Source organism: Narcine bancroftii, chromosome 14 (genome assembly GCF_036971445.1).
Source record: "Narcine bancroftii isolate sNarBan1 chromosome 14, sNarBan1.hap1, whole genome shotgun sequence".
NCBI classification, from domain to species: Eukaryota; Metazoa; Chordata; class Chondrichthyes; order Torpediniformes; family Narcinidae; genus Narcine; species Narcine bancroftii.
Window position 1 is genome coordinate 67,389,518 of NC_091482.1, and position 18,643 is coordinate 67,408,160.

The window sequence follows — 18,643 nt, forward strand, 5'->3', positions numbered from 1 at the left end:
CCCTTCTGGTCTTTGTAAAGAACATCAGGCCAAGTTGCAGATAAGGGTTAAAGGTGGCCCCATGGATAGGAAGGAGCAAATTTTGCCTTTCAGTAAATCCTATTGCCTATTGGAAACTTTGGATAACAGTTGATGACCAAGTTAAGCTTGATTGGGTGCCTTCCAGAGTCGTCACAGTCACAACTCCATGAAAATGCATCTCCCCACCCAAATCCTCTGCCCACCCTCTCCACACCTTTCCCTCATTTCAACAGAATTTCCAGTGATCTCTTCTTTGAGTCCATCCCAATTTTCCCATTACTGTCTTGTTTCTTCCCTGTGAGACTTGATTGGAGGGAGTGCAACCAATCAGCATTGAGCATCGAGTTTCTTCCATGCTTGTGGGAGGGAAACACTAGATGGTGTCCAGGAAAGGGGCTTAATTTCCATTTCAACCATCCTATGCTTAGCGGTATTGTAGGCTGACTGTCCTTCTTGGGCACCTTCTGAAGATTGATAAACTTGCTTCCTCTGTGCACATAAGAAGCTAGTGCAAGACTTAAAGACAGAAAGCCCCAGCCCCACTGCGCCAAAGTTACTTCCCAACTGGAAACACAACGAGAGCCTTATTTTCTGAATGGCTGCTGTCGACTGTCAATCAAGTTGCTCGTTTTATCCTATCTTTGTCTGTGACTAAATTAAAACAGAAAATGAAAATATAATTCATGGGTATATTGTTGTCAGGCTTAGTGGCACAGATGATCAAGTCGCTTCTTTACCATGCCAGTAACCTGGGATCACTTCTGATCTCAGTTGCTATAGATGTGAAATTTGCATGTTCTCTCTGTGCTGGCACATGTTTCCTAGGTTGCTTTCCATATTTCAAAGGGATGGGTTAATTGCCAAGGTAAATTGCCTCTAGTGTATACAATAGTGGTAGAATCCAGGGGGGATCTAATGGGAACCTGGGGTGAATTAATGGGATTTGTGGAACCATTTGTTGGTTGATGGTTGGCATGAACTCAATGGATGAAGGTCATGTTTTTTGTGATCTATCGCTCTATTGTTTCAACATTCCTAGGAATTACTCCCTGGGTTGCTAGTTGCCTTATCGCAGAGATAATATCTTTTATTCCTGGTGATCCTAGGGATATTGAAAACCTGATGGCTCCCTACTGTAAATTGTGAAGATGTAGGTCTTGGGATGGATTCTAGCCTCTGAAGAGTTAGCTAATGTGGTGATGGTAAATTTTAAGTTCAGACATACAGCATGGGAACATACCCTTTTGGCTCACGAGCCCATGCCACTCAAACACACCCAATTGACCTACATTTTGGAGGATGGGAGGAAACCGGACCCCCCAGGGAAAACTCCTTATGGACAGTGCTGGATTAGACCCCTAGACCCATTGCTGGCACTGTAACACTGTGTTGCAAACCGCTATGCTAACCATGCTGCCCAGTAGTTAAGGCCTGAATTGGACCAAGGTCTTGCTCTGTTAAGGCTGTGTTGTGGTATTTGTGCAATGATCACTCGGTTAAAGGAAGTGGCGGTAGAAGAAAGATAGATACCAATAGAATTAGTGTATACAGGTACAACAGACTCCAGAGACACATTGGGCCAAAGGACTTACTTCTGAGCCATAACTCTTTCTGTCTTTAAGTCTTTCACTAGCTTCTTATGTGCTCTGAGGAAGCAAGTTTATCAATCTTCAGAAGGTGCCCAAGAAGGAATACCGCTAAGCATAGGATGGTTGAAATGGAAATTAAGCCCCTTTCCTGGACACCATCTAGTGTTTCCTATAATAAAGTGGATGCCTTTGTATGTATATCTGACATGAAGAGATGGTCACTGCCACCTGGAATGAACAGTTGAGTACAACAACTTCATTTAAATAATGTGTGTATCATAGTGAACCATCTCAAGCTATTTCATAGAATTTGATACTGAGCTTCTTGCAGAGTTATCAAGACTGATGGTCAGAATTTCGATCATTGTTTGGAATAAAATGGAAGAGCGAGAGGTGGGGATGTTTAGGAAAGGAATTCCAGAGTGTAGGGTCTGGACATCCGAAAGGCAGCTCATCAATGGCAGAGAAATTAATTTGGGGGAATGATCAAGTGACACTAATTAGTGGAGTGCAGAGATCTAGCAGGATTAGAGGTATGGGAGGGTGGGACCAGAGAGTTAGACACAACAGGATTTGGAAATGAGGCTCAGAGCTTTAGAATCAAGCTGTGGCTAAACTAGGATCAGAGTCGATTGATGAGCGTCGCGATGACAGGTGAATGGTACCTGGGTTTGGTTCTTAAGCCTGTGAAGCCTAAGATCTGAATGATCAACCTCACATGGGAAAAAGGGGAAATAATTAAAGACAAAATGGTACACAGCTGTTGGGAATAGTTTTGTGTTATTAGAGTTCTGATAAAAGGAGTTTGATTGCAGATCTTGCAATTTTAGAAAGAGATTAATTGGATGTGTTCCCTCTGTTTTGGCTGCAAGAATAAACCTGGCCTGGTGTCCACAACTGTGTAATATTGGAGAACTTTGGGCACTCAAGGGAAAATGCTTCCCCAAAACACTGCAAGCTAAAAACGTCTGTTTACCAGCGAATTAATGTTTAATGCATCCATATGGCACTTTTCTATTGGCTTGGTTGAGCAGGGAGCTTGCTCCATTCAAAATGTAAGGGTCAACAGTACAGGGATTTTCTGACTTACAACCTATGTGACTTGTGGCCATCTGTATATATGACTGATTTTTAAAAAAAATATAAAAATTATGCTTTTACGATGAAAGTTGGGGCCTATCTATGGAAAATAATGGCAGGGGTTGCCAATCTCTAGCGAGAGCTGGCCATAGTGGCCGCTGTGTTGCATAATGATGAACAACATCACAGATACAGTGCATTTCTGACATGCGTCCATTTTGAGATACGACCGGTCGGTCAGAACAGAACACTGACGTAAGTTTTTTTTGAATACTTAATTTTAATTTTGTGGACAACATGCGTCAAGAAATAACCATTACTTAAATACATTAATTGAATTGAAAAAAATAATGGTACACGTTTTCCATATCTCCAAACAATCCCACCTCCCCTCCCCACTCCAAACAAAGCCCCGAACTAAAGAAAAGAATGAAAAATAAGTTAAGAAAAAAGAGAACAGAAAAGCAAGAATAAAAGAGGAAAGAAGGAGCTGTCAGGATCTGGTATCCAGTTCATAGGATCTAATTATTTTTCTTACCTAGATCTCAAGTAGGGGAAAGAACCAGGACGTAGAACTCAGGAACAGAATAAGTGTCCCTAAATGTTTAACCCTGTGTTCTCCGCTATTTCTGCAAAAACATGTTATATTTCTTCCTTAAATTGTAAGTAATTTTCTCCAGGGGAACACAACTATGTATTTCCTAGGGTTATTTCTGGGGGAGGGGTGGGGGAGATCAGACTTCCAAGTAACTGCAATTATTTCCAGGCCACCACCAATGCAATTTTAAGAAATTCTTATTGTTACTTGGACAGTTTCAGTTTGAATTTTATGTCCACAGTGTTTACTCGGAGAAACAATTCTGGATTTTGCGGTACTTGTTTCCCAATAATTTAATCTAATATAATGCTTAAATTTTCACCAGTTTCACTTTGGAGCATGACGAGGTGGAATGTAAAAAGGTTCCCATTTCTTCACCACATCTAAAACATATCCGATATATTAGAATTCAATTTATGTAATTTCTGCGGGGTAAGATATAGCCGATATAAAAAAAATTATATTGCACCAGTCTATATCTTACATTAATTGTATCGGTCATGACATTAGTCGGACCAGTTCTTATCACCAATACTAATATTCAAGTCTGATTCCCATCTAACTCTCGGTTGAAAGTTCCCGACTGAAGTAAGGAGTACATTGAAGATTGTTTTCCCCCTTAGAATCAGAATCTCCATTTCACTGCACTCTGGTAACATCATGGTTGGTCCTAATTCATCTCTGAAAAAATCTCTTCATTGAAAGTTGAAGAAGATCATATTATTAAGAATTTTTTAAACTCTTCAAATGACATTAATTGCCCTTGCACATAGCAATCTTCCACATTCCTGACTCCTTTACAGGATCATGTATGTAGAATTTTATTATCCATTGGTAAAGGAATTAATCTATTTTGAGTCGAGGGCATTTTTGGAGCTATAGTTCCCTTTTTTCCAATTAAATTATTCAATTTGTAACAAATATTCAAAATATGCTTTGTTAAAGGTGCCTCCTTTCCACCAGAAATAAATGTAATATCCCATTTATATACAAGGTCTTCTGCTATTCTCTCTCCGACTTTGTTCAATTCCATTTCTACCCATGAAGTCTTGTCTCTTCCATCAAAGAGGGAAGTGACAAGTTTCATCTGGGCTGTCCAATCATAATTTTTAAAATTTGGGAGTTGCAAACCCCATGTATGGTATTCCCAAGTTAAGTTTTCCATGGAGACTCTAAGTAACTTACCTTTCCAAAGAAACTTCCTAACTTACTTAATCAGATTTTGAAAAACACTTCTGCGGTAATGGTATTGGAACAGTTTGAAAGAGGTACTGTATATGTGGGAATATATTCATTTTAATACAGTTAACTCTTCCAATCAAAGTTATCAGGACTGTCATCCATTTATTTAAATCTTCTTCAACTTTTTAAAGCAAGGGGAGGTAGTTCATTTTATATAAAATTTTCAAGTCATTATCCGTTTTGATTCCCAAATATTTAACCCTGTTCTTCGGCCATCTAAATTGCGTATTTCTTTGAAAATGTGTATAATCCCCATCAATTAATGGCATAATCTAGATGGACCTGTAATGCTACAGTAGAGGGTGGACACAGTGTGTCTTTGCTCAATGATAAAAGGAAGGTAAACATGTGAAGATGACCCAAAGCTCCTGTGAAAAGTAGTTGCTGTTGTAATGGAGGAAATTCAGCAGGTAACGTGTACCTAGCAAGTGTAAGGTAAAACATCATGAGATGGGAATGTGCAGGGCTGTAACAAGATGTGAATGCATCCTTGTACTTACAAGATAAGAGAGACATTGATGGATTGAGAGGCAGGAAGCTAGCAGGGAAAGGATAGCAACAGTTTTAGTCATTGGACAAGTAATGATATGATGATGTTCTAAGCACATATCCAAGGGTATAAAAAATCACCATTTTGCTGATAACGGCAGAATGCATTCTCCGACTAACATGTTTAGTCGCAAGTGTTACAATCCGGTAATAAAGAACAAAGAACCCTGATTTCGACTCAGCCTGGTGTTTGTCTCACTCATTCATGAACAAAGCAGACCTAACACAAGGTACCACAAATAGCAGAGATAATAACCTGACGATTGATGTTCCTTGAAGAATAAACATTACAAATAAACACTCTGGATCCTGGTAAATCCATCTTTCAAAATAGTGCCATGGTGTATTTTACAAAGACTTCTGAGAGATGTAGGGCCTTGGTTTAACATGTTATTTAAAACCCACACCACCACCATTTCTGCAGCACCCTCTCCCAACCGCAAAGGGGTGTCATTCTAGATTTCATACCATGGGGGGGGGGGGCGGGGGGGTCCTTGAACATGTAATTGAACCACTGCTGTCAGTGCCAGCCCTCTCAAGAATCGGAGACACACAAGGACTGCAGATGCTAGAATTGTTAGCAAACTACAAGAGGCTGGAAGGACCCAATGGGTCAGGCAGAATCCATGCTGGGCAGTCACCGTTTCTGGTCAGTACCCTCCTTCAAGAAAGGGTTACGATCCTAAACGTTGACCATCCATTTTTCTCCATGGACGATACCTGACCTGCTGAATCCCTTCAGACTCTCAATGCTCTTCAACAATGATATCCCGCCAATGGCAACACTTGGTGGGCCTCCTGTCTGCAACCTCCAAACCCCTCTCTGCACTTCAGTTAAAAAGCTTGACCTAAATGTTACCAATGCAGATTAATTTCAAGTTGAAGGAGCTTAATCTAAGTGATCCACTGACTCAAAATGAAATGTATAAATACACTAAACACTTTGAAATGAGATTTGAATAATTCATTTTTCTCAAGTACAACTTGGAACAGGTTTTGACCATCTGATGAGGGATTTATTTTAAATCACCAACTTCATTATTTATTTTTTAAATTTAATTTTTTTTTAATGTAGACATACAACACAGCAACAGGTCCTTTCAGCCCACAAGTTCGTGCCGCCCAATTATACCCGATTAACCTACACCTCTGGTACATTTTGAATGTGGGAGGGAACCAGAGTCCCCGGGGAAAACCCATGCAGACACGGGGAGAATGTACAAACTCCTTACAGACAGTGCGGGATTCGAACCCTGGTCCCGAAAGCTGGCGCTGTAACAGTGCTACCCGCTACAGTAAACGTGCCATCTTCATTCAATTTTTCCTGGTATACCAAACCTCCTTAACTCTACCCTTTCCTTGCAAATAACGGACTGTCAGTCTCCAGCCTAACATCACCGAACCATTACTTAGTGATCTAATCACGGTGACTCACTGGCACAGTTCAGAGAGCTGCGACCTCACTGCTTTGGAGATGGGTTCAAAACTGGCCTCCAGTGTTGACCAACATTAGTTTGTACATTTTCCCTGTGACCATGTGGGGGATTCATCTGGGGTTTGCAGTTTCCTGCCAAGCTTTTGGCTGTGCAGTTCTCTCTCTCTCTCTCTCTCTCTCTTTCTCTCTCCATCTGTCTGTCTGTCTCACTCACTCTCTCTTTTATTCTCATTCTTTCCCTGTCTTTCACACTCTCTACTGCCTCTACTCTTCCCTTCACCTTTCTGAACCAGAGTAGCGAGGTTTAGTGTGATAGACCCAATATGTGTGTGAGAGAGCAAGAGTGTCAGTGAGTGAGATAGAATAAGTGTGTGAGGAAGACTGTAGATACTCAACCTCAGCCAAATAACTGTGGTAGAGGAATAATATTGCGGGATCTTCATTTTCACCCTATCATATGTTCCACAAATTGTAAGAAGCATCAATGAAGTGTCCAAATTGATCGCTTGTCACTGTTTCCTCCCTTTGGGCTTCAGATCTTCACCTCGACTCCTCATTGATATAAATCTGCGTGAAACATTGGAGGTTTGAGTCCATGTACAAAGCTTCACAATTTCTGGTGTATTAGTGGTACTGTGTAACTTTTGGAAGCCTGGATTGAAGTGTAAACTCAGGGATTAGCTTTCTGATTGCTTGAGTCTGAGTTGGTGTTGTTCACACAGAGATCTCATCCGTGTTCAGCTCTTTATTGATTGCTGAATGAGAAGCAGGTGAAGAGTTCTGGGGAAGCTCATGGGAAATGGAATCTGTTGGAGCCATGGGTAAGTAATAAAATGTGCTGAGGTGCGATCAGACCTGTAATATTAAAACATTGAGAATAAGCCTTTGGAACGAGAGATAGTGTCAGGAGAATGCAGCTAGATTGATGATATTGTTGGTATCTGTGGGGGGGGGGGGAGGGGGGGTAACGTGCTTGAAATAAAGGAACAGAGGAGAATCAAATTGTATCCCTCGCTGCCTGCTTCTCTCTAGAAAGGGCTGAGGTGTCATCTGTCAGGTTTTCTGGAAAAAGAACAGGTTTGAAGGGTAGGTGTGGAGAAGATGTTTGCAGTGGAAACTAGATCTGGGCCAAAAAAATAAGCTTGACTACTGTTGGATCCAAGAAGGAATTCAGCAGAAAATGTGGGATCTGGTACTCACCACGATAGGAAATATTGAAATGGATGCCACAGGTTATATATAAACACTATTATGGACCAGTTGGGCAATTAATTATAGGGTGGTGAAGAAGGCTTTTAGTATGCTGGCCTTTATCAATCATTGCATGGAATATAGGAGTTGGGAGGTGATGTCGAGATTGTATAAGACGTTGGTGCGGCCTCATTTGGAGTTCTGTGTGCAGTTCTGGTCGCCTAATTATAGGAAGGATATAAACAGAGTGGAGAGAGTGCAGAGAAGGTTTACCAGAATGTTGCCTGGGTTTAAGCATCTGGAGTATGGGGAGAGATTGGACAGATTGGGTCTTTATTCTTTGGAGCGTAGAAGGTTGAGAGGGGATTTGATAGAAGTATTTAAGATTATGAAAGGGATAGACAGAATGGATGTGGATAGACTATTTCCGTTAAGAGGAGGAAAGATTAAAACAAGAGGACATGAATTAAGAATTAAGGGGCAGAGGTTTAGAGGTAACATGAGGGGGAACTTCTTTACTCAGAGAGTGGTAGCCGTGTGGAATGAGCTTCCGGGAGAAATAGTGGCGGCGGAGTCAATTGTATTATTTAAGAAAAGGTTGGACAGGTCTATGGATGAGAAGAAGATGGAGGGTTATGGGCATTGTGCAGGGAGGTGGGACTAGAAAGGGGTGTTTGGTTCGGTGCGGACTAGAAGGGCCTAATGGCCTGTTTCCGTGCTGTAATTGTTATGTTACGTTATGTTAATCTGTTTTTATGATCTAAGTACTTTGCAATGTAGACAGCCAATCTCTATGCAATGCCTTTCTCTCCATTCCAATTTTTGCACAACACCCACTCGTTATTATATTCTACACAATGCACTCCTCGCTATAATATTCTGCATGCTAACTTCTGTGTTATTCACCATTCTGTTACTTTTCTCCATCTAAAGCACAGCTCCCTGCTATTCTATGGAACATGCCATTCTCTGCTATTCTCCATTCAGTGAATTAATCTCCATTCTGCCTTCTGCTCTCTGTACTATTCTATACAATGTGGATGACTGATATCTCCCCTTCCCACTTCAATAACGGGCCGCGACCTAAAGCATTGACTGACCATTTCTCTACATGGAAGCTGCCTGACCCACTGACTTCATCCAGCTTCTCCTTGTTTACTTTCAGCATCTGCCACTTTTGTGTTTATCTTGACTTGTTTCAATAATTAATTTTGACAACCCCAGGTTGTGTGCGTCAGTGGAAAATGCTTCTGAGATTGGGACTCCCTGCAGCAGCCTCTTCAAGGAAATGAAAAAAAAATTGCATTATCGCGCCCTCTGCTAAATCCTTCCAATTCACTGGAAAGCAAATCATTGTGTGTCAGCATCTTCTGCCAGGCCAAAGTTCCCTGCATCCAGGCCCTATTTAACTATCTCCTACATTGGTCCGTCTAATACAAAACAGCTGGATCAAACACTCCATTCCGAGAACTGACATGGGAGGTGATTACAAGGCTTATAGAGAGAAAGGTCCGTGATGTGCTTTAAGCTTTCCTGAAAAGGTGTAGCATCCATCCCGACTCCTGTGAATTCCTAATTCATGGCCACTCAGAGTGGAGAATCCTCAGTGCAAAACACGCGCACACACACACACACACACACACACACACACACACAACCAGACATTCCTAATACGATGTTCCCTTCACTGCACTATTCTCCATACACGACAGCTTTTCACAAAGTAAAACATGAAAGTCTGCATAAACCATGGTTGAAGTAAAAACTAATTGCAGGAGAAACTCAGCAGGTCAAACAAGGTACTTTGACGAAGGGCTCAAGCCTGAAATGTTGGTTATGTTCTTTTATCTTTGCTATATAAAGGACACTGTCTGACCTGCTGAGTTTCTCCAGCATTTTCACAAAGACCTGTTTATAAGGAGTTGGTATATTCTCTCCGTGTCTGCATGGGTTTTCCCCGGGAGCTCTGGTTTTCTCCCACCGTTTGAAACGTGGAAGTTCTTGGAAATACATTTTCTGTGCAATGTGTCAGTTTCTAAATCTCAACGTAATACACAATTTTTTTCTGTGCTATTCTTCCCGGAGCAAAGTATCACTTTCTGTTTAAATTCAATGCAAGACACTGGTCTTTGAGCTGTTCTGTGTAATAAACTATGATCAGGCCTAATATCCACAGAGCAGACTGAACTCCTTGCAACATTTTTATTTTTAAATTTAGATATACAGCACGGTAATTGGCCATTTCGCCCCATGAACCCAAGCTGCCCAATTACACCCAATTAACCTACAGCCCCTTCGTACTTTTCGAACGGTGGAAGGAAACTGGAGCCCCCATGGAAAACCCACACAGATATGGACAGAATGCACCAACTCCTTGTAGACAACATGGGATTCAAACCCCAGTCCCGATCGCTGGCACGGAAACACAGTTGCTCTAACCGCTACATTAACCATGCCGCCCCAAAACATATGGAACACCATGAATTTTGCGTATCATCCTTGCACCGGGTCCATGCTAATCTTCTCTGTGTCGTTCCAATACAGAGAACAAATGACTTTCAAAAGCAATAGAGTTTGATTTGGACATCATGTTCAGCACAGGCATGTGGATCAAAGCTATACTGGAATACAGCAACTGGAATTTTAAGCTTGTCGCCTTTGAGCTGGATCCTCTGTTAGAGTGAAATCTCTTTGTCTCTCCACCTAACAGTTCCCTTCTTTATTTAAACACCTCTTCAAAGAGGAAAATTCTTGACAAATTCCAGCCAGAGTAAACAGGACTAAAGGAGACAAAACACATTTGGAGGTTAGCAAAGAATGTCCAATGTTGGAACTCAAAGCATTGCACGCTGATTGACCAGATGGGATACATCTGAAAATCCTGAAGGAATTAAACAAGCCATATTGCTTTGGATGGATGATATTTGTTTTTAGTAGTAGAACAGATTTAGTTCCAGAATATCAAAAGGCTTTGTTTCAGCATTTATAGTTAGGCAAGTATCCACAAAAGGATAGATCTTTGAGGTTTTCTACAGGAAAATATAAAACAAAAGCTATGAGCAAGCAAAGTTAACATGGGTTCAGCTGGAACAGGATGACCCGGTACTATTTGATCACCAAGATTGCAGGACAAACTGAGTTTGCTCAGATCGAGTGTGGGGTCCATGCTTTTATTTAAAATGGACTAAATAAAGTAAATACATTCAGTTGAGCTTCCAGAAAATGTTTGTAAGACGTCACGAGAAATTTTGTGTTCAGTGTAAGGGTTAGCGCAAAGCTGTTACTGAGCCAGCGACCTGGGCTCGCAAGGTGTTTGTATGTTCTCTCCGTGTCTGTATGGGTTTCCTCCGGATGCTCTTGTTTCCTCCCTCCCTTCAAAATGTGCTGGGAGCTGCAGGTTAATTGGGTGTAATCGGTCGGCATGGGCTTGTGGGCCAGAAGGGTCTGTTACCGTGCTATATGTCTAAAAGAAAAATTCCGGGCAGAGCACCATCTTAAGAGCCACAGAAGGGATTTACTAGATTTCACTGACTTTAATTATGCAGATGAACTGGAGAGGCGAAACTAGCTCAGGGAAGATAAAGGGTCCAAACTCAAACTAGTTCAAATGCAGAAATCTGGGATAAAAACAGAGAGCTGAAAATACTCACAGTGTTGGGCAGCATCTGGTAAGTGCAAAACAGATAGAATTTCAGTTTGATGACCTTTTATTGGAAGTGAAACATTACCCCATTCTGTAGTTGCTGCCTGACCTAGTATCACCAGCATTTTGCACCTGAATTTCTCCCCTGAGCTCACTGAGAATAAAAACATCTGGCATTAAATAACCGTATAACCATCAATCTACTATTAAATGGATATAGATCTAGTTCCTTTTTAAAAATACCAGTTGACCCAAAATCAATAACCTCCTATGCTGTGATGAAATAAAGGTTTCTTTTTAAACTCTCGCTTTTTTTTCTCAAGCGAACAACAGTTGTATCGAATCACTTGTCCTTTATTCATTCTCACGTCCCAGAAACTCATCTTCCAATGTAGCACTCTGCTCTCCGTAAGCTCCCTACTACAATATTCACTTCACGGCAACATTCTCCATCCACAGGAAGTCTTTTTAATGGCTTGAACATGAATTAATTTCATTCGTGTTTCTGTTAAAGCTTCCGATGAGTTGGGTCGCTCTTTCACTGGATAAGCATTTTGAAATATTTCAAGAATAATGAAACAACTTTCAATTGGCAACCATCACGAAAAAACAATTAGATGCAAAGAGTAAATTACAAACTTGAACAATGCTACTGTAAGAAACATCAGTACATGGTTTAGTTGTGTTGATTTCCTTTATAATATTGCAAAGGGCTATCCAGCTCTTCAGGCAACCCCATCAGTTTGCATTCAACAGCATATTGCCTGTAATTTCTTTGTTTCCCACTGACACTCCTCTCTGGCCCCCATTATAGGGGTATCAACTATTTGGGATTTTAAAAATTTAGACATACAGCACAGTAGCAGGCCGTGCTGTTCAATTTAAAACTCATTAATCTACACCCCCGATACATTTTGAACAGTGGGAGGAAATCGGAGCCCCAGGAGGAAACCCACACAGACACAGGGAGAATGTACAAATTCCTGACAGATAGTGTCCGGTCCCAATCACCCGCGCTGTAAAGGTGTTGCGCTAACCACGACACTACACTAACCGTACTGCACGCCCCCCACACACCAAATGATGTAGGAAGAAAATGGAGCACTCGAGGGAAACCCACACAGTCACAGAGAGAATGTGCAAACTGAAAAGAGACGGCATCAGAGACCTTGATCACAGCATCGCTGTCGCCATACAGATGCATCTCTGTCCATTGGTGTTTGAAGCAAAATATTTTGGGAAGGAGACCAATAATTCCCAGATATTTCCTTACAACAAAGAAGGAGGCTATTCAGCCTATCAAGTTTGTGTTAGCTCTCAGAATAATCCCATCCATCTATTTATTTCTTGATGACCTATTCTGCAGCACATGCCTGTTAGAACCCTACTGATTCTCCAACCAGTCAATTGCAAAAGGGGGAGAATATTGGCCAAATAAGCTACCAACTCTCACGTCTCTAGGGTGAGAAGCACCTGGATAAGCCCACATGGTCACAGAGAGGATGTGAAATCTCCACACATAAGCACAATACAGTAACGACTGCCAATTCTTGTGGGAGTTACGTAGAGCAGTTCTTCTCAATCTTTTTCTTTCCACCCACATACCACCTTAAATAATCCTTTACTAACCACAGAGCACCTATGGCATATGTGAGTGCAATAAAAGGAGGTTGAGAACCACTGGTGTAGTGATAGATTGTGGTGAAATTACTGGCTAGTATTTTGGAGTATTGATCTGGATATGTGAATTCATGTCACCATGGTAACTTGCAAATTCAAATGAATACATTTGGAATTAAGAGCAAGTATTAGTAATTGTGGCCATGAAACCACAAGATAGATGCTCACAAAACCCACCTGGTTCACTGACGTCCTTCCAGGAAAGTGAATTGCCATCCCACCCCAGTCTGGCTTATGAGTGATGTTAGACTCATAGCAATGTGGTTTACTCTGTCTGAACTGCCTGGCAAGTCACTCCAGAGACAATTAGAGATGAACAATAAATTCTAGCCATGCCAATGATGTTATATACATCCCTGAATGAAAAGAGAGAACATATTTTTTCAGTGATGTGCCTTAAATTTCATCTGCTATGTCTCCTGCCTTTGAAACTGACAAAGAACTCCTGCAGTCTGTCACTATCCTGTTAATGTTACTGTCCTTCTGCATTTCATCATCTGTAAACTTCCAAACAATGCTCTGTTCATCCAATGCCCAGGTCATTAAGAAGCAGAAAGAGCACTGGTGTTAAATTGACGCAGTGGGAACACCACTGTGCAAGCCGCTTCCTTCCCATCCACAAGGGCGAACATTTAGCACTGTCCTGCCTTTACGCTCCACTCCCAATTGATGATGAATGCTGTTGCCTGCCACCCACACCTTCTGAGAAAGAAGCTGGGCCATAAAAGGAGGCCGAGATAAGGTGGGGAGGTGACGGGCGAACAAAATGTGAAGCCACTCCATGGCTCAGTTTAGATGATCTCTCGCCCTTCAACATTGAGCACCACGCTGAGGATTCACCAACTTGTGCCTAAGAGGGGAGGGGCTGTAGCACTAAACCTGCGACCTAATACCTCTTGTGCATTAAACACCACTTCTGAAGGTCAGTTGCACGCGATAGAAGGACAAAATACTGGCTTGGTTTTGCACTCGGAGATGCACAACCAGTTCACTTTTTCTTTATATCTGGAATTAAAATCCGAGCAAAGAAGGGGAAATAATCTAACAGAAAACAATTAAACAGGACACACCTTGCTCCCATGAACATTTCTTCCAGCTCATGCCCTGAGGACTTCCTCCAGCATGAAAATAGAGTAGAAAAAAGTACAACAGACAAGCTCAGAGTCAAGTGAGGAACAGCTCTATAAAAATGGGCACTTTGAGGTTGAAATTACATGCTGGGATATGATAAATAACTTGGCTGAAATTTCAAATAAATATGTTAAGATCATTGCCAATACTGATTTGTCCCTTCCTATTATCAATATGGAACAACATAAAGCTATGGGAGCAGGAGTCCGCCATCTGGTCTGCGAGGCTGCTCCGACACGGGTGATCTGGACGTGGACTCAGCTCCACATACCTGCGTTTTCTCCACAACCCTTAACTACCCTATTATGAAAAAAAACCCTCTATTTACCTCTGTCTTAAATATTTTTAATGAGGCAGCCTCATCTGCTTCCTTGGGTAGAGAATTCCATAGGTTCCCTTGTCTCTGGAAGGGCTCAGGTCCAAAGCTGAGTTCCTTCGGCATTTCTGTGTTGTTTTCTCTTCTCGCTGGGAAAGCAATTCCTCCTTGTCTGAATTCACTGCCCAGAATCTTGTGGCTACCATTGGGATCAGTCCCCAACTATTAACAAGTAACACATATTAGTGTCCAATATTGTCCAATTAAACCACTACCAAGAGCAAAAATGGCTTTGTTATTTTTAATTGCTGGTGCAAATCAGTGTCCATTGGAGACAGAGATATATAACCAATGTTTTGGACCTGTGAAGGGCTCAGGCCTGAAACTTTGGTGATATAACATAACATATAACATAACAATTACAGCACGGAAACAGGCCATTAGGCCCTTCTAGTCCGCACCGAACCAAACACCCCTTTCTAGTCCCACCTCCCTGCACAATGCCCATAACCCTCCATCTTCTTCTCATCCATAGACCTGTCCAACCTTTTCTTAAATAATACAATTGACTCCGCCGCCACTATTTCTCCCGGAAGATCATTCCACACAGCTACCACTCTCTGAGTAAAGAAGTTCCCCCTCATGTTACCTCTAAACCTCTGCCCCTTAATTCTTAACTCATGTCCTCTTGTTTTAAACTTTCCTCCTCTTAACGGAAATAGTCTATCCACATCCATTCTGTCTATCCCTTTCATAATCTTAAATACTTCTATCAAATCCCCTCTCAACCTTCTACGCTCCAAAGAATAAAGACCCAATCTGTCCAATCTTTCCCCATACTCCAGATGCTTAAACCCAGGCAACATTCTGGTAAACCTTCTCTGCACTCTCTCCACTCTGTTTATATCCTTCCTATAATTAGGCGACCAGAACTGCACACAGAACTCCAAATTAGGCCGCACCAACGTCTTATACAATCTCAACATCACCTCCCAACTCCTATATTCCATGCAATGATTGATAAAGGCCAGGATACTAAAAGCCTTCTTCACCACCCTATTCACGTGAGCTTGCCCCTTGACCCATCTCCAAGGCCCCTGAATCCCCGTCCAGTAATTCCACTGTGATCTTGGCATACCAACGTCTGCTTCACTTTCAGTCGCTGCATACTCCAAGTACTCAAAGTTTGGCCTGTGACCCAAAATCTTGCTCCTGGTCGCTCACTAACTAAAATCTGAAGCAAGTCATATTCAGGCTCTCTCTGTTGGGCAAAGACAGATGTCCGAGGAATGAAACCCACAGTGAGTTGCTGGTAACTTCATTGCATAGACGTTTGACAGAGAGAATATGCAGAGAAAACCAGGCATGGATACGATGAACAGTGGAACAGCCCCGTTCTGCAGTATACATCTCTTCAAGTTTATGAATTGAGAATTAAATTGGCCAAATGTTTCCAGGGTCCAGGGCAAATGGAACAAAGAGGTAAATGTGGCGTTAAAGTCTGTGCTTTGTTTGTCGATCTGAATGAGCTTTCTGTTGGTTTTGAGTCCTGGTCACTTTGAATGTGTTAGGGATACACAGTCGAGCTTGCAATGGAGAGCAAAGTGAAAGAACAAAGCACGCGGGTGAAAAGCAAAGGTAGCAGACAGGCAGGAGAGTAAATGGGGTTTCACCCTGCTTTCAGATGAATTGGGGCCAATTTTTTCAACACTGGAGCCTTCTTTAAGGTTGACAATAGCTTCAGAGGGGCTTCCACGGAAAGCTGAAAGAACACAGCCGTTCTGAAACAAAAACAGAAGGAAATGCAATTTCTAAGCCACAAAGTGCATGAATATGTATTTTTTTTCTCTATATACTGTATGAGGCCCCTCTCAGACATCCCCCTGCTTTCAATTATGACCTGGCTAATTATGCAGGCAAGATTTCATTCACGGCGAGAGGACGCCCGCCCTCGTGCAATTGTCAGGGAGCAGCAAGGACGCGCTTGTGAGGTGGAAGGCAGGGTAGCTGAAAGAGGCAGGATGCGCTCCAGCTCAGAGCTGCAGGGTTACAGGGTTCAATGGGAGATGAATTGGCCCTTCAGTGGATGGGACAGGTGTTGCTCTAAGGCACAAGCACAATTCTCACTTCCGATATGACGAATAACAAGTTTTAAGGAGTCTGGGAATGAATGGGAATTTTAGGTCACTCTGAATTTAAAGAAAATCTTGCCTCTAACATTTTCATCTTTAAATTAAAGGGCTGAATTACATTAAAAAATGTGCTCACTCACAGAGGTTTTAGAAGCAAGTAGGAAACTTTTGTGATTGACAGCGTGCTCCTGAACAACATTATTCTCCTTGATTTTCAACAATAATAGCTGCCGTTTCCATTTGTGTAGCGTCTTCAACAGCGATAAAACAAGAGACATCTCGTTATCAGAAGGATGTGGAAGCCAAGGAGAGGGGACAGAGCAGATTTACCAGGATGTTGCCTGGATTGGAAAAAAAAGTTTTATGAGGGCAAGATTAGCAGAGCTGGGACTTTTCTCTTTGGAGAGAAGAAGGATGAGAGGTGACTTAATAGAGATCTACAAGATTCTGGGAGGCATAGGTAAGGTAGACAGCCAGCACTTTTTTCCCAGGGTAGAAATAGCAAACACCAGGGGGCATCTGTACAAAGGGAAGAAAATTTATGGGAGACCATCAGGAGTAAGCATTGCATAGAGAGTTGTGGGTGTCTGGAATGCCTTTCTGGGGACGGTGGTGGAGCCTGAAACATTAAGGGGCATTTAAGAGACTCTTAGACAGCCACCCAACCCCAACCAACCAATTTTCCCCTGCAACCGCTGCAACCGTGTCTGCCTGTCCCGCATCGGACTTGTCAGCCACAAACGAGCCTGCAGCTGACGTGGACACTTACCCCCTCCATAAATCTTCGTCCGCGAAGCCAAGCCAAAGAAAAAAAGAAAGACAGCCACATTGATGAAAGAAAAATGGAGGGTTATGGGGTAGGGAGGGTTTAGTATTTTTTGGTAGGAATGTAGAAAGAGGCATAACCTTGACGGCTGAAAGGCCTGTACTGGACGGGAATGTTCTATCAGGCAAGGTGATGAAAGACTTGGTCAAAGAGCCACTTTTTGAGGAAGAAAGAGAGAGAGGGAGTTGGGGAGGAAATGCAACTGGGAGCTGGCTGGATTGTTGCATTCGGGGGAGGCAAGAATTGGTAGAGCAGAGATATCTCTGAGTTTAAAAAAATATTTCTTCAAGTGAAGGGGTGGGGGCATTCTCAGCCTTATTTTCTGGTTATGGCCCCCCTTAACACTCTGCTCTAAGTTTGTGACCCCCCTTCCCTGTGAAGCAGGTTTTGGTTTCCTCTGTACTTCTCTCTTGCCGACTACATAAAAAAATTTTTAAAACATGTTTTTGTTACTTGAGGTGAAAAGGCTTTTACTTAAATGTCTGGTGGCCTGCAAGGGGGGCGGGGGCGGGCTGTAGGGTCCCCGTTGAGAACGGCTGATCCAAAGGGTGATGAATTTTTGGCATTTTATAGCCTGTGAAGGTTAGTGGTTGAGTATATTCAAGGTAAGTTTTTAGATGTTAAACATAAGAAATAGGAGCAAGTTAGTGAACTGGCCTATTAAACCTGCTCCACTATCCAATAAAATCATGGCTGATCTGGCCATGTACTCACCTGTTCCTCATAATACCCCTGTTCTTCAGGAGTCCACCTATCTATCTGTGTCTTATCTATCTGCTTCTACTGCTTGCTTGGGTGACAAGTCCACAAATTCACTGCTTTCTGGGTGAAGCAGTTCTTCCTCATCTCTGTCTTCAATCTACTCGCCTGGATCTTAAGGCCAAGTCCCTTCATCCTAGTGTCTACTTTAAAGAAATCAAATTATATGAGGTTACCACAGGAAAATGACGCTGAGGTGGAAGATCAGCTAGAATCTTACTGAATATCGAGCAAGTGCGAGGGCCAAACGGTCTCTGCCCTCACGTCCTTTCGCCGTACAGGAAGACCTTCCCAAGGTTAGACAAGTGAAAAGACCTGACAGAATATTCCCTTCAAAATCAAATTTTATCAACAAATCTTCTGAATTGCACAAGATGTACAATATAAGGCTGAAACATTTTCCTGCAAGAAAATTCACTGTGGTAAGGCACTGTTATGCTATGATTGGTTG

General features: G+C 42.1%; 1 non-coding gene across 1 annotated transcript; it reads right to left on the bottom strand.

Moving 5' to 3' along the window:
• Positions 1 to 10,166: 10,166 nt before the first annotated feature.
• LOC138750061 (U6 spliceosomal RNA) lies at positions 10,167 to 10,274 on the bottom strand. Its single transcript, XR_011349051.1, has one exon. It is a non-coding gene; the product is annotated as a U6 spliceosomal RNA (small nuclear RNA).
• Positions 10,275 to 18,643: the final 8,369 nt, after the last annotated feature.